The following is a 17,915-nucleotide window of genomic DNA, read 5'->3' on the forward strand; positions in this document are numbered from 1 at the left end:
GACCCTATTTTGAACTGGATAAAGAAGCTACTTGGCAGCAGACAGATTTCAGCCTGCCATCGGAGGAGGAAAAAAAAATACATGAGGTTCACCTGAGGCGAGGTTCTGAGTTGCTCCGCGAGTGGTTTACAAGTGAAATATGGAAGAAAACATGTTCTGCTCTTGCTTCCTAAAAAGACGATACACACTGCTGATGTAATTGAACAGTGAAGACTCCTTCGATACTGCACAAGCTACAAAACGGTATCTGGCAGACTAATCAGCTATGTTGCATACATTGTTAACTCATTCACTGCCAATGACGGCTATAGACGTCAAAAATCTTTTTTTTTTTTTTTAATTTGGCTGGCAGTGAATGAGTTAATAGATTAAGTCACATGGGCCGTGGCTTACTTTGCTTTTTAGCATCCAGCACAATAGGAGTGGTTAAAAAAAAAAAGAGTGAATTATGAGTGAAATAAAATGAAAAACCGAAGCGAACAAGACATCTATAAAGGTTTGTGGTTACCCAACAAATTTAGTTTTTCATAACTATCAAAACCAGTCCGTTTCAAAACACATTTTAGAATGATCGAGAGTTCCACAAACAGAAAATTACCATTTTGGAATTGAGAACAAAATGGTCTGCTTCTCATGAGGAATCATGAAGCCAAAGCTGGTAATTTCACAATTATATGATTGGAAGTGCCGCTTCAGTATTTGGACAGAGCAGTAGAAGCCCTTTTACTTTAAGCACTCCCTAAAAATACTACAAGTCATTTCTAGCCGCACTCATCGAAATGAAACGGCCACAATATGTTTGCCATTACACGTTCACATTCAAGTGAGGAAAGTGCAGATGTTTCTGCTTGATTGTGGCAAGAGAAAACACCAATGTGGGGGGAAACACATGCAACAAAAGACTTCTTAACACATAAACTTGACTTGTGCAGCTATGCTAAGCTTCAGGAAGATGTGTGGAGGAGAGGAGTGGGGCAAAGTTCACCATCAGCAGCTATCTTCAGAAAGAAAAAACACCCGTACCTTTGACCAGTGTGAATGCATCATAACAGCTCCATGCCACGTCCCAAACAAACACACAAGGGAAAAATGGGGGCCATTCAAAACGGAATCGCTTATTTCGAAACGAGGGCGAAACAATGTAGTAGAGTAGAATTTTCTAACAGCAAAGTCTGCAATTAAAAAAAGTACATTATAAGTGTTTTATTTATTTTAGTTCACGTATGATTGTTTTGTGAACCGTGAAAAGTTGAAGCGATCGAGCAATAGATTTGTATGGATAATTGTAATCTGATTTATGACTAACTGACTTCTTACGCCACATTTGTTTCGGTAGATTTTTGTGAAGTTGTCGTGAACGCATGAAAGACTGCAATACAATGCAAGTCAAATTTAAATAAGTAAATAAGCCTTTCATGTCACATTCATGTACAATAAATGTTGTAATACAGCTTAACTTAAATGTCGTTTGTTCAAAAATACATTGGCCTTCAAAAGAAATTGCATATCGCATTATAGAGTGCAAAAAAAAAGAGATATTTTTTCAAAACTGTTCAGCCCTATTAGAAAGTGTAAAATATATAATACAGTGGCCTTTGCCACCCTGGACTTGCTTGGCACATGTTGGACAAACATTAATTGACAGTACTTAAGTAAGACAACTTTCACTTTATACAACAGATTTTTGAACAATAACAGTGCAGCTACACAAGCAGAGACATTTTTTGTTAACTAAAATAACCTTGGTGTGTAGTCCATCTCTCTCTCTCTCTCTCGTAGGGGGGGTGACAAAAAAGGCTCGATTAAGCAAGGGCGCAGGTGGATTATAGGCCGGCCCACAAATTGGCCCTCGTGCGTGTGATGGTGTCGCACGTCGGCCAAACGTTCATCTCAACCTCCTCAGCGAAATGGGCAAAAGACCAAAATTGCATCAGAACGCGTCAAAAACGCCACTACCAACTGTGCGTCCTTACTTCTATTGGGCACATTCGTGGAGAAGAAGAAAGAAGAAGAATGAGACAAAAAAAGGAGACGAAGAAAAGGAAAAAAAACGGGTAACCCACTTCGGTTAGAGGAAAAACTTACCACCATAATAAGACAATAATAAGGTGAGCAGAGTATCACTAAATAATCCTCTCCCGCAGAGGCGTCATGCACGGACGCAGGGTGGAACGGGGTCAAGAGCTGACAATTTCTAGGAATAAGGCTGGAGGGTCGAGGTCAGACCGGTACCTATGTCGTGGCGGACTGATTGGCAAAAAAGGGTCAAGTGCCCAGCTCTAGATTGAATCCATTTCTCGATTCATTTCCAACTGGAACGATTCGCTTCTGTTCATTACGGTTCCTATTTTTAAAATCCAAACTGATTTTCCACATTTAAACTGTTTTTTGGTGTGCGTGTGTGACTTTTCCTATTGAACACACATTTGTGTAGGACATCAAAGACAACAGGTGTGTCTCCATCTTGTCACTCAGTGCACAAGTTGTTACACTCTTTTGAGATGCCCTCAATGCACGGTTTTACTCAGCACGCAAATCTGCACCCAGCCTCCCAAATTCCTCCTGATTGTCTCGTCAGCATTGAGCGATCCCCCACCCGGGTTGCGCTGAGCTCTTTAGCTTGTCAAACATGCGTGCATACCTTTAAACGCAACCCGAGTGGAGACTGTCCTCTGAGCTTAGCCATCAACCTGGCGATTAGATTGCAGGAGCCGTGTACAGTTTGGAAATCTGATGTCACCTTGTGGACAAGGGGGTGGAATGACAGCTGACTGTGTGTGCCTGTGTTTGTTTATGATAGGAAGCAAGTTAAGTTCTGAGTGTCACGGTGACACTCACAAAAAACAATAGCCAGGCAGTTGAGTCACAACCTTCTAAACTAAGCAGACTCTGTGAGGACATAGTTGCTGACACAGGGTCCCACTCTCTCTCGTCTTCCCTGTTTGACTTTCTGTCATGTGGCCATTTTGGGAGAGTCGGCCGAGCTGGGCTTGACAACATTACGGCAATTAACAGGCTGCCAGTTTAGCAAACGTTGACAGCAGGAAAACTTGGGTCACTCACCCTCGACTCGGGTGACGCTTCTCGTCTGCTTCCTCTCTTCAGACGGATGGGGGGGGGAGTCTTCCAGGTCGTCTTGTCCTTCTTTGCTCGACTTCCTCCAGAAGTGTTGAGAGTGGCCGTGCTTGCTTGTTTTGAGCCTTGGTTGCTTTCCTCCCTGAGTAACACGCACATGCACAACTCAAAAAGCCATCAACAACTCTCAGTCCCCCACCCGTCCGTGCCTCTCTCTCTCTCTCTCTCTCTCTCTCTCTCTCTCGTTCTCTCTCTAGCTCCCCCCCTTCCCTCTTTCTTCCTTTCTCTCATTGGCGCCTCTGCACACCATCTCGAGCACAAAAGCCCCCTCACATGCTTGGTCCTTTCGTTCTCACCCCCCTCATCTCTTCCTCGCATACTGCGCTCAGCACCTCCTTTAAAAGCGTCTCTCAGGATCGCACACCCTCCCTCGCAGTCTTTTACTGTTTTCTTCCTTCCTCTCAGCTGTTAGTAGAGTGAGGCCTGCTTTGCTCACTCAGCAGAGAGGACATATACAGAGTAGGGAAGTTGTGGAGGGGGTGGTATGCTATCAGCTGATTGGACAGAATAAAGGGGGGCCAGCTGTAGTTGTCGGAATGCTGATAGGCCAAGGCAGGGACTGAAAAAAAGGGGGGGCGGCGGCGTGGGCACCTGAAACTCCGCCCACCTGCTCCTGCTTAGCTTGTTATGCTGAAGTAGAAAAGTATGGAGGAAAATTAAATAAATAAATACATCATGAAATGTTGGATTAAAATTGACATTTATTAATTGTTTCACTCATTCATTAAATATGGAATTATATAAATTGAGAGAATAAATATATGCGCCATTAACTAATTAGAGTGTCATTAAGTAAATTATTCATTAATATATAAGATTAATTTATTAATTATGAATAGAATTAAATAAATCAGTGTCATGAATTAAATTACCAATGACAAAATGTAAAAAAACAACTATTTCTCTTTTTAATTCATTATTAAGTTAGTTGTCATCAAAGTTTGGTGGGCGGTTCCTAACACCTGGTTGATTACGCTGCTCACGAGGTCAAGGCAAATCAATTGCCGAATAATGAATTGACGCAACCGAGCGTCTTGTGAAAATACTCAGGGTGACACTTTTCAATTCTACATTGGTTTGAATAATCAAGCAAAACTACTAAATACAAGCCTTAACTGCTCAATCAAGGTCCCTAATGAAAGTCCTCCATTTTTTTACATCTAATAATTGGTAGTTTAATTAATTAATGACACACTGATTTATTTAATTCCACACTTAATTCATAAATGACACATTTAATTAATGCCACTTTTATTTGATTATTTAATTGTACATTTATTAATTTATCTGATTTATTTAGTACCATATTTAATGAAAGAATGAAGCAATTAATGACATTTTCAATTAAAAATGTCATGGTATATTTATCTAATTATGGCACTTTCAGTACTCTATAGAAAAGGAGTACTCTTACAAAGTGAGCAATGCGCTGTGTACAATGCATGCATGGGACGGATTCAAGCACGTTGGAGGCTCTCCATGCACGGCTGAGGGGGTGTTCACGTCAGCCGACCTCAAATAGTTAACATTACATACAATGTTGCTGTAGCCTAAGCTGTGTAGGGCATCTACAGTCCTCCTTGTCCCCCCCCCAAAAAAAACACACGCACACACACACATACATGAACACATGTACACGGACTTTTTAGTAACTGTAAAAACACAAACAAAAAAAATGTGGAACGAGAAACTCTACAAAGTAGCAAAACTTGTTCATAAATTCAGAATGCAAATATTAATAGATTTCCCCCTCCTCTCCATTGGCCAGGATGGCCGAGTGGTCTAAGGCGCCGCGTTCAGGACCCAGTCTCCCCAGGAGGCCTGGGTTCGAATCTCAAATTTCCCCATTGTGGGACTAATAAAGGGAATATTGTTATTATTATTATTGCTATCTTATTTGCTCACATACATGTGTGCAGCATGTGAGGTGCACAGCGTCTCAGGCCTGCACCAGCTGAGGGCTTATCTACAGCAAGGAGTGTCGATAGAGAATGTGGAAAAGTTTATCAGCTAAGCTAAGCACTAGGAGCAGCATGTTGGGAACGTGTGCATTGTGCCATCTGTGTGCTAATAAGGGGCACGGTGTTGACGAGGCACAAACTATTTTGGACAGCACTGCGGTGCCAGTGGGTGGAGATTAAGTGCACACACACACACAAAAAAAAAAACATGCCCGAAGCTGTCAAAAAGATGAACAGTGCACAACTTTGTCCGTCTCACTTTGTTGCAGACACAAACACACCTCACTGCTTGCGCTTTATCTTTTTTTAGCAAACTTGGGGGATTGTTATCAGTCGTGTGCCGGTCCTGACATGTGAGAGTACGCTATTGATAGCGCCGTGCGACTCCCCTTACTCCCCATCGACTAGCGCCCTCGGCTCGTCCTCCAGTACATGACTCAAACACGTACCCAGGTTGACTTCTGTACTGTAAACAAACTCTTACTTCATTAGTCACATGTAAATACACTGTCTGGCCAAGAAATGGAATTGTGGAGCGTATTTACTTAATTGGTTAGAGCTTTTCCTCTCTGGTGGAATTATTTAAACTTAACTGAGGAAGTGAGTAGTTCTTCAACTATGTGGGAAGACATTTCCTGTCCTTGAGTGAAAAGCATGCTACTTTGTTTCACAAGGATGCAATTATTGACCCACATAAAGTGTAGACCGTACGTCTAAAAACTAGAAAATTGGGGAAATTGAAAGTTTTGTGGCCCACTGCTGCTTTTCCATAGCAACGTTTGGAAAAACAATTCGACAGGGAGACTCTGCGGGTGTGCTGCACTTCCAACAACCAACTCACGTTTTTCCCTGTCCATTTTGCCATCCATATATGGTTAAAAAGAGGCGTGGCATCTCCATAAAGCCCACCCCTCCCATTCAATAGCCGCCTGAGTGCACCGGAGAAGACAGCAAGCATTGAAAACAACACTGACGTTCCATTAGTAGCATACATTGAAGGGCCAGGGTGTATGGTGGTGTATTTCCTCCTGATTATATTTCGGTGATAGCAGCTTTGTGGAGATAGTTCCTTTATAGCGAAAAAATTCTCTAAGACTGACAAGCTCAAACAAGGAGAGAAAGAAGAAAGGTGGAGGAAGGGTGTGATAGGAAAGTGCGTGTATTACATGACTGTATGTGAAGAGGTTGAGAGGGTGGTTGGTTGTTGTCATAATTAACGTTTTTAACGAGGCATGGAGGGACCTCCCGTGCATGTGTTAAGTGTGTACAGGTTGGGAGTGTTTGCTGCTTCAGCAGCAAAATGCAAACAGTCGAGGAAATCAGGAAACTTGGACGTTTTGTGTGATGCAATGGGTTTGGTTTTACGGTAATTTGGTGTTGTGAATATGATGTAACTATGTGGTAACTCTGAAGGGAAACTGCCTCAAATAAGATTACCGGTAAGCGTAATTATTATGTTGGCCTGAGCTATTGTATCAATGTTGCTACATTATCGCGTCATTAATATTGTTAGGTGTTTTAGAACACTTTTATTTTGATTGGTATCATCACAAGCAAAATTCCAGGTTGAATCCCACCCACACAGTCTTCTTTATATCCTCATGTGTAACAGTTGGGTGATTTGAGGTTTCTGTGGGAAGGCATGTTTGAGCAGCTGGGTGTGGATACGTAAACTCACAAAGTAGGAAACACACAGGTTTACGAAGCATTTGCATTGATTGTATTGTTCGAGAAAATCTCCAGCTGAGTCTTTAACTGGTTCAACAAGCTTATATGCTTATATGCTAACCGCCCACCAAACTTTGATATAGATATATATATATATATATATATATATATATATATATATATATATATATATATATATATATATATATATATATATATATATATATATATATATATATATATATATATATATATATATATATATATATATATATATATATATATATATATATATATATATATATATATATATATATATATATATATATATATATATATATATATATATATATATATATATATATATATATATATATATATATATATATATATATATATATATATATATATATATATATATATATATATATATATATATATATATATATATATATATATATATATATATATATATATATATATATATATATATATATATATATATATATATATATAGCATAAAATGCAAAATGTAAATATTAAGAGTCTACATGTTACAAAGTAACAGGCAATGAAAGGACAAAAGAAAAAAAGATTATGGATAAAAGGCAAAAGTTCAAAGACCTTGGGATGTCAACATGCCATGAGACGTGCATGTACACTGCTTAGACAACTCCAAATTTATTAATGTTTTAATAGCTTAACGTTCCTCTCAAGATGTGTTTAAGCATCTTTCACCTAGTCGGCAAAGATTTTGTCAGTTCGTTCTCTGTCTGCGACTTGGGCACCCCTCCGTCATTGTCCCTCCGTCCTTATTCATTAACATAATCGTCCTTGAACTTTTAAGCCGCTTCCGTCCATACATTTAGTCAGTCCACACCCCGTGTCCAAAAAGAAAGGAAAAAAAAGGATCCGTGCATGATGAGGTTAGTAAAGGCGGCTCTGTGTTAACGCATAAGAGAACGGTGGTCTTTCTTCTTAAAAAGAACCCAACAACATGTTGGTGGGTGCTTAACCCGATGTGGGACGATTTTAGGAAAGGGCGAAAACCCACTTTTGTCCTTGCTTATTCACACATTTTTCAAAATTCTCTCATCCTACGTCCCCAAAATGGGCATCCGTCACGAGTACATCAAACAGTAACATGCATCTTACCTTGCAAACTACTAAACACGCACATCAAAGTTCTTGCTAGCCCACTCACAAAGGTACAAAATACACATGAAACGCTTATTTTCAAATAGTCAACAGACCTTGTTCACTTTTCAAGTCAGGAGCTAATCCTTGTATGTGGTGACAGGATCTGATTCTTTGCTTGATACATACTTTCTGATTCAGTCCTCTTATCTTCTTCTTCTACTGTTGTTCAAGCACCAAATGTGTCTTGGCTACTACATCGCCACCTGCTGCTCTGTAGTAAGAATGAATGATATTCTTCAGCAAATTTTAACACCATTAGTAAATAAACATAAGAAACAAAATATATTTGGACCGTGCTTAGGGTGCTTCAAAGCGAGGTGTGCCCTTTGGAAACAAACAGATATGATCCGCAGAGCTACTGTATGCACAGTTAAGCAATAGGGCCATTAATGAGAGCGAATAGAAAGGTGTTATCAGTGATTTTGTCACTGCATCCATTTGTTGTTGTTCTGAATGCTGGTCAACTTTTTACTTGTTCGACAGGAATGTTAAAAAAGCTTTATCCAAGTTGTTTGTCACTCAGCATTACGGGGTGACTAAATATTTGATTAAATTTACCCAAAAAATATGACACATGGGATTGTTGAAAGGTTAGTCACTCTAAAGTGAAATATAAATTTCTTCTTAATTTGACACGTTGCAGTGAAAAGTACTGTTAACTGAATTTGAATGCTGATTTTGATTTTGAAAAAACTGATTTTGAAAAAAATTGCTTTGTATATAAAATGAAGTTTCAAAATTGCTGTTGGGGGTGTCCGCTGAACTACTGTACATGCCCCTCTGAAAAATAGGTTCTACTAATCAAGCATCTTTGTTATGCCTACACATCCAACATGCAAAATCATATCAGTTTAACGCCTACGGTGGCTGGAATAGTCACAGGCAAGAACAAAAGGCACTACCCACCGGCTAGCTTCCGGGCTACAAACTCCTGGAGCTGATGTCAGCCAGAGGTCGGCCTTGTCCCCAGTGTCACCTCCATTCTTAGGAGTTGAAATAATAACATTGAGTTGTTCTTTAAATTGTGGCATCCAAGATGCAATTACACAGTGTAGGCATGGCTAGCTAGCTAGCTAGCTTTGGTGTAGCGTTCGTTCAACTGTTTTACCTGTATTTTAAAGGAAAGAAATATCATATTCAAAGATCAAAGAGCGCTATTAGAACAGTTTGAGTGGAAATCTACTTTTAGATTTTTTCCACATTAATTTCAAGATTTTACTCACGTAAATATCAGTTCCAAGCTTCGTACATTTTTGTGAATAATTAAAAAAAAAATATATATATATATATATATATATATATATATATATATATATAAATATTTATAAATACATATATAAAATATAAATAAAATTATGTTTTCCAACAAGATTGGTGAAATATATAGTTCCACAGTATACCTTCCACGAGTCAGATGACAAAGTTCTCATTCTTTGCATTTTTTTTTTTCCATTTTCAATTATCTTCAAACACACATAAACGCATTTAGTAACAAATCTCTAAATTAACTCAACAGGGTCTTTAAACCATACCCTGGGCAAAAGCTGATGCCCACAGTCTAACCCTGAGCAAATAAAATTCCATTATTTCTTGAAACAGATTGTTGTTTGGCCTTAGAGGTTCCACTATATTAAATTCTTCCACCCACAGGGGACTAATTGTTCAAATACTTGGTCACGTTACAAAAGAAATAAGAGGCAGAAGAAAAAAACGGGATGGAGAAGAAAAACAAAACCACATGACTGATATGCAGTGGTAGAAACTTAGTGAGACGCTCAAGGGAGGAAACGTAGCGATGGGGAGGAGTGCGGCACCCTGAATCTTTGGTGACAGGCCGGCCGAGCTCAGAGAATGGAATGTTCCACCAGAAATATGCTGCCTATTCATGAAGGACAGAAAATAAAGCCGCTTCTCTCCACCTTCTTCACCCTCACGTTTTTTAGGGCCCTAATTCTACTGCTTCGCCATCTGCCAATGTTTGTTTGTGGCTCGCACTTCTTTCCCACTGTGTGCCTACTATTCCTCAATCGCTTTTGGGAATCTCAATTATATACACTACTATGAATGCTTCATGATCTTTCTTGAGTGGTGAAGACTTGTCACAGGAAAATGAGTCACGTTAACAGAAGGATTGTTATTTTAAAATGTCAGTTGTGTTGAATCACTCATTTTAGCGATGAAGAATAAAGAAACTTAAGTGGTGCCTGAAGATGAGTCACCCGATTTAAGAATCCTTCATAATACCAGCCATTGATTGGCCAATTTTTTTTTTTTTTGGTTTGATTTGCTCGCGCAAACTTAAGATAAAAGCGCTATGTGGTGGCAGATGACTCGACTCACTTCACAACAAGCAGAAGTTTGTCAGATAACGTTTGCAAATATTGTTCTCGAAAAGAGCCTTCAAACTGTTTATTATCACTTTTAACTGAGGGTTACTGTCAAAATAAACATGAAACATAAGAGAAATACTCCCTGTGTATTTTAAAACAACTACATAGCCTCTGCAATCTTAATGCTAACAGAATAGGAGACCACAGGCACATGGGGAGTGGAGGATGGGTGGGGCAGTGGGTGATTGAGGATGGAGTGCAGGGAGAGGCCGTGCAAGGGTTAATCCTGAGATCAGTGCAACACACAAAAACAAACCCGCAGTCCTTAAGCAGCAGTTAGGAGATTTAATTTTGCTGGACTTGCAGCTTCGTTTTGAGCCTGAAGGTGAGTTACAAAAATGAGCTAAGCGAGCACACCTGGTCGTGGGACGAATACTTGACACAAAGCAATCGAGCCAAATAATCAGTTAAATGTACCGTACTGTAGTGCATATTAAAGGTAAATAAAAAAATGTGCATTTATACATTTTGAAAAAACAAACAGTACCTAAAAAAGATTAAATGTGAATTGCTTTTAATAGAATAATTGCCTAAAACTTGCACTTGGTAAAATGTTTCTTACACAGTGGCTGGCCGTGCATTTCACACGAAGGCCTTGAGGGAAGTCCTACTTGATTAAGTCCCCTCATATTACAAATAAATTACAGAAACACATGTACACAGTACTGAGTGAGAGTTGGACGAACTAGCTTCTCTTGAAAGGTCCATCTTGAAAATGGCCTTGCAAGTGTATCTGCAATTAAATCCACACTTTTCCCTCCTTCGGCCATTGTGGTTTAAAAAAGCAGGAATTTATCTTGGATTTTCCAACGGTCGCCAGTTACAACTTTTGGGTGTGTTGATTCCGCATAGCGCTGCTGCCTCACGAGTGAGTATCCAATCACAAAACACGTTCATCAGCGTCAACGTAAGGCCAGCAAGAAGGCTCACTGTCATTAACTCATTCACTCCCAGCCGAGTAAACAAGAATGACGTCTTTAGCCGTCAATGGCAGTCAATGAGTTAATAATCTGATTGGCTCTCGCAACGGTCTAACAACTCTATAAGACCATTGACTTTGACAGAACAAATGCCCGCACGATTGTATCCGAAAGCCTCTGACGAATCGTGCGTGCGGCTGGTATTGTGAAATCTGCCTGGCAACATGAGCTAGTTGAATTCTGATTGGATAAAAAAATCTCACCTAACACAAGGATATAATATGACATCAATGTGAAAAATATGATCATTTGATAAAAACAAATATGAATCATTTTCTTGTGTATGGTAGGCCAGCAGAAAAGGCCTTGACCGTCCACCACTGTGCTTACATTGACGTATATTCAGCCCACTAATTACAAAACAAACACTTGTAAGTATTTTGTGACGTCTAACAATCTATAATTGTCCTCTGAACACATTTTTCGCCAAAGTGCAGATGTCCCTTGCCTGCCAAGAACTGATACGCAGCAGCAGTTCAGACAGCAAAGTAAGAGCTGAGTTGCTTTCTGAATGCGAATGTTGATGTTGATGCACCGGCAAAGGACACAAATGCAAACATTTGTACAAAAATACACTAATGCACCGCAAAAGACAAGCATACAAATAAACAACTCAAAGGCTGCTTGCTTTTCTTTTTGGATTGTGCAACCCATCCCAGCGGCACTCACTTCACTTTGGCTTTAGGTATGGAAAAGGAACACGCATACACCAACACGGCTTTTCAACTCTTTTGTGAGCTTTGGTAATGCCTTGTAGCCAAAATAATAACCTTACATTCTGGACAAAATGTATTTTAATGAAAAAGGCTGAATGGTTGCCATGAATATTTTCTCCCTTTACATCGACGCTTCTGCTATTTTCTTCTACTAATCCGCATTACAAAATTAGGGATGCTAATAGCTGCCGGTTTATTGATCATTAATAATTCTGTCCCTTTAACTGCTGACCCAAAAATGAAGCGCACCATCAGAGGCGTTGAAGGATCTCATCTTAGTCCGAAGAAGAACATGGCGTCGTGTTCATATGTTTCATAGCATTTCATGTTGTTAATGTTAAGAGCAGTGTCAAAATAATTGAGAAATAAAGATACTGGATCTCAATCGGTGTTCTGTGGAAGGACAGTCAGTCAAGATGGAGGACAATGAATAAGATTATGATTCTGAATAATAGTCGCAATTGAGAAAGGCAGAGTATGCGAGAATGGACAGAGGGAGGAGGCACAGGATGATTGGGACATGGCCGGAGAGCGAACATGTCTGATCTCGATAAGCGCCACGGTGACCTATATAATGCATAGATTTTCATCTCGACCCACACATTCTGCATTGGGTGACATTGGAGAACAAAAGACATTTGAGGAGACGGAGTGGGCGTTGTTAATCTGTCCGGTAATCTTTGCAGCTAGTTTTTACTGCGCCTCAGTATGAGACACTGTTCAAATAATCGGCATCAGTATTAGGATTACTGATTAGAATTAAGGATGATTGGTGAGGATAAGTGGTTCAGTATATGAATGGCTGGTCCTAAGGATCCATTATTCTACTGAGTGAAAATAGCGACGAATCAGTACGATAACCAAGTGTGCAGTTAATTCGAATTGTTGTCATCCATCCATGTTTACTGTAAAGTATTCCCATGCAACTGAAACAGGAAGTGATGTCAGGCAGGTAAAGTTGTATCGATGTTCTCGTATTGGAGAATGTATCGAAGGTCAAACAGGAGCCTGCACAACACCATGCATCCCAAGTTCAAAATTCAGCCCTCATACATCAATGTGGGTACTCACGGGTAGAGCATATTTATCATCACCATGTCATTTGAGGGTGCACAGGTAGAAATGATCGAAATAAGCATAAAGTCAGCTCCATAAACATTGCTATGTGCTTCAACTGCAGACTTTGATCATCACGCAGCGATCTTCAATTTCTGCATGTTAAGGCAAATTCACTTGGGTTTTATCGCCAGCAATTGAAACGCATCTGCGCTCAGATTCAGATAAATTATTTGCCTGAAAAGAAAATTCTGGTTGCTTGCGCCACATACATCAGGTCATAGTCCATCTGCACTGTGAAGTGCCATCCAAAAAGCGTTTGGCTGAATATGAGCAAATGTGACCCAAAGACTTCAGAATTCATCCTGCTGTTTTTGTTTTTTTAATCAGGAGTCACGCCATCAATAAATACATGTTTTTTATAGTTTTATCGTTGTGCTATTTTAAAGTGGAAAGTCAACAGTCCCAATTACAGTAGTAGCAAAGTAGCATTCGAGAGAGATCATTAGGAATCCATTGATTAACAAAGACTGAAAGAGGAAAAAATCTGGCTAGACATTCCCTTATCTGAATGTAACAGAGGCACCTTATTGATTCATCTCTCTTTATTGTCTGAGGTATTAAAGCTGTAATTACAGTGCAAGTACAATGAGCACACGACACTCTCTTTCATACACATACTGAGGGGATCAATATAGCCCCACAGAAGCGATGAGTACTGGATCTAACGCGTATAATCATGCGTAATCTCTGACATCAAATCCTGCGCAGCTCAGAGTGTTTTAATCGAGGACCACACATACAATAAGCACCGGCATTTTCGAATGCCGGATACATTTAGCTGTGAGTGTGTTCTGGACAGTGGTTGAATGATGGGCTTCAAATCAGACTGCATCTGACCTGCACGTGGATCAATGTGCCGCAGCTTAATCGCAGGCAAGACGTTTGTCTATTCTTCATAGAGTGCCAGAGGACTCTACCAGGCTTGCACAAAGACACAATAGCGCTTTTCCTCATTTGGGTCACAGGTAACAAAAAAAAAAAGCATTTCCCTAGGGTAACACATGCCCACCCACTAGCATTGCACCGCACCCCCCGAGGGGGGGTTAAACCCACTCTTTGAGAAGGACAGCACTAACCTAATCTGAACTAACCTGGGAATACATTTTCATATAAAGATTTCCTTCCTCAGATCAAATCGGAATCCTGGAGTAGACAGCAACCTTTAATGTCCCATTGTACTTTAAATGAAGACTCTTTTGTTAGCATCTAGTGGTTATTATAGCACCTCTGCCTCACTGTTCTAAGATTCAGCTTTCAAAGCTTCATGGTGCATGCTCTCCATGTGCTTGCCAGAGTTTTGTCGTTGCATTCTGGCACCTCCTGCCACAACGGGGTTCTGGAAGACTCTAAATTGTCCATATCGATGAATGTGCATGGTTATCCGCTATGTGCTGTCAGTCCAGGGTGTAGATTACCTTTTTACCCAAAATCAGTTGGGTTAGGCTGCAGCTCACCTGAAAGCATAATGAGGACAAGTGGATGCAATGATGGATTCTTCTTTGTATGAGCTTCCTTTCACATTTAACTCACTGATGTCCCGCATTTTACGATAAATGCATTTTTTGTAAAGGCAATTGTGCACAGGCCAGACCCCCCTAACCCTACTGATCAACATTCACCTCGCTTTCAGGCTGATGGCTAAGACGCACATGACGTCACACTCAGCTGAGGACAAAGCCCACCGGTTTCTCCCAGAGAAAAAGGTGGGGAGAGGGGGCTTTAAAGGAGGGTGGGAAAGATGTCGACTTGAAGATGCAAGATGAAATCCACCCTCTTTGTGCATGTGGTGTAACAGTATGGCTGATGCAGAGTGCTGAGTGGCACTGCATTGAGCTCATGTACATGTCAATGCCATCATGCCCTGCTTGTCAGGACAAGGGATGACCCTGCAGAGCATGTGAGCATTATATCACTGCCGGGACTTTCTGCTCTCTATTGCACCAATGCATCTGAGCACTGCATGTAATCCCCATGTGCAATATCCCCCTCACAGTCATCACCACGACTCGACCCAATGAGGTATATTACATGCTAGGGATAATTGCTTCATCTGTCTGTTTTAGCTAAGAAAATGTGTAAAATAGCAGGTGCTTGCGCTGTTTGTGTAGGAATCCCGAAGTACTATTGGGTGAAATGGGAACAAAATTGAATACACTGGGATTACAACCACTTTATCCCAATCCACCGCAGACTGCACACATAAAGGCACAGTGAGGCAGACAAAGCAGGGGAACGCCCCCTCCGCCCAGCAAGCTGCTGTCAGGGCCATCAACTGGTTCAGGCTGGATTCCACGCATTCTTATACACCATATTTAAATTAATCGACCATATATACATGGCAAACTGATGAGCAGCGTGTCAAGAGTGCAGAAACAACCACCCAAGAACGTCAGGATGTTTGCACCATACAATTCTATATTTAAAGTTGCCACATACACACGCACATACCCACGCACACACAAAGATGAGACAACTAGCTGGTTAAAATTTTGATTCAGGGTACTTACCAGGGGGGAAAATGTCCTCTCAGAAAGGAAAATCCCAGCCAGGCGACCTGCACTGACGTGTCGCGTGGCCCTTTAGATAGCTTTTTGTCGTGTTGCTCGCTTTGACGGATTCCAGGTAGGTTCGAGAATCTTGCAGGGACTAAATCGACTTCCAAGCTACAAAATCATCGTCAAATGTCCTAAAGACGAATCTTATCTCTTTGTCCCGAGGATGTTAAGGTCATTCTCCGACTCTCTACTAGCATAATACTCGTCTTCACGAGTGCTGTCTGTTTTTATGAGTGCTCGCAGCTGTTTTCGTTGTTCCAACCTTTTGCCTGTGATTTCTCCCCTGTGCCTTTAAACGACGACGTTTCCGGGGTTTACTACTTAATACATAAAAGGCGGGGCTTCGGTGCCAGCTGAGCGCTTGTCATTTACTCGATTGGCTGTTTGCAGTCCTTGTAGCCAATCAGCACTCGAGTGTATGCCTGGCTCAAAATATGCAGATCTATTCAGAAATAGTGCCCTGTGATTGGACGTTTGATTCACTAAAGAAACGCCCAGTACACGTGCGTTTGTTCTAGCCTCCCAGCCTCAAGTCTTTACTTCATCACTGTGGTCAATAAAATCCAAGAAGACCATCAACAAATATGACAAAATAATCATCCGCGTTTTGATAAAACGTGAAACGTCAGATTTGCACTGTCTGATTTCAAGCTCCGGTCAAAACACGTACGTCAATCATTTAATCATTCGTCACGGGAACGCGGTGACGCTCTTCCTTTCCTCATTTTGGACTGAATAGGCCATAGCCATGTTGTCACTGAGCTAAAAATAGACGTTATATCCCCATTTGCAGCTGTAGTGTGCACTGCACCCAAGCAAACTGATAACAGTGCACTGTGGAAATGACTTGTGCAGATAACACAAGGGCCTGGGAGTGCAATCTAGAATGCTTTATTAATATTGCAACTCTATTTGTTCTTACTGTGGTCTACATCCAGAAATAATGACACACTGGTGACCTCCTCTATTTTCAGAACCTCAAATTAATGACCTACAAAACGATAGAGCCACCACAGAGGACCAATTGTATGCCTAATTATATGTATTGTGCCTATTCCTATAATTTGCTTGAGACCCTGTGAACATAGTGCTCATATCATATGTTAAAATTATGATGAAATTAGCATAAATATTTCCCAGAAGGCCATTAACCAGGACATAAAACACAAAACAACTAAATTTGCCTTTTAAACAAAAAGTGTTTTTTATAGCCTGCATTGCAGAATACTATAGCGCATACGTTCCAAGAATCACACACATGGCATGCAATGATATTATATTACAGTGTGGGAATGGGAAATTACAGTTTATAGCAACAGAATGGGGGGAACGTGGAGTAGTAAGACTCAAAGTTATACATGGAATATTCAATGTATTGACAAAGTGTCAATAAAACAATAACAACTAATGTGCATGCATTTTTAAAAATATATTTTTAATAGTTTACAATAAAATTACAAGGCGAAAAACTAACTATGTTTTTTACAAACATAAATCTTCAATTAATATAGTTCCATTTTTTATTTTTTGTTCATCTAAATTTTAATTGTATGTACATTGTAAATCAGTGTCGGCTTGTACCTTTTCGAGCACAATGAGAAGAAACTTACTCGTACGTTTCCTTTTTTTGAGTGTACAAGTTAACTCCCTCAACAACTTGAGGTCATGTTAAATTTGGAAAAGCTGTGTATGGCGCCATCTGCTGGTGTATTTACGAAACAGTAAACCACAAGAGCAATCAGAAGTGAGGGTCATTCCAGAATTTAAATGTCTTTTTCTGACACTCAACTGCCTCCCTCATGAAACTTCACAAAATTCATGCACGAAAAACATAAACATTCATTAGTCGTTAAATTATAGTTGCGAGGCAAAATGTAGTTTGGGGTAAAAGTGAGACCTGGAATGAATGACGTGATCGGGAGGAACGGCCCCCCTGATCAGAACGCAAATGGTCTTCTGTTATTGGACTTCTGTGCTGGTCACGGATTGACCATAATTGCACCATGTTCAAAAATAAGCCTGTCCATATGTGCACTTGGCACCAGGACACCATTGGCTGCAGTTCGATGATGATAGACTTTGTTGTCGTGTCATAGAATTTGCGACCGCATGTTTTGGACACAAAAATTCAAGACATAGGAGGAGTTTTATATTTCTCTCTCCCTCTCTCTCTTTACGTCACAAGGAAAAA

The 17,915-nt window shown here is 40.2% G+C and overlaps 1 protein-coding gene across 3 annotated transcripts in view; it reads right to left on the minus strand.

The window, feature by feature from the left end:
* atosb (atos homolog b) overlaps positions 1–16,002 on the minus strand; it is a 29,016-nt gene extending 13,014 nt beyond the window's left edge. Inside the window, exons 1-2 of one of the 3 annotated variants that reach the window (XM_088293307.1) lie at positions 15,677–16,002; positions 3,064–3,217 (exon numbers count right to left, since the gene is read on the minus strand). The gene's annotated coding sequence lies outside the window, so the exon portion shown is untranslated. Of the gene's footprint in view, positions 1–3,063; positions 3,218–3,467; positions 3,577–15,676 lie in introns of those variants that run through there. The other 2 variants (XM_088293316.1, XM_088293325.1) reach the window with 2 other exon arrangements.
* Positions 16,003–17,915: the final 1,913 nt, after the last annotated feature.

The sequence above is a fragment of the Idiotropiscis lumnitzeri genome, chromosome 1 (assembly GCF_059441095.1).
Source record: "Idiotropiscis lumnitzeri isolate Australia: NSW breed Sydney's pygmy pipehorse chromosome 1, RoL_Ilum_1.0, whole genome shotgun sequence".
NCBI classification, from domain to species: Eukaryota; Metazoa; Chordata; class Actinopteri; order Syngnathiformes; family Syngnathidae; genus Idiotropiscis; species Idiotropiscis lumnitzeri.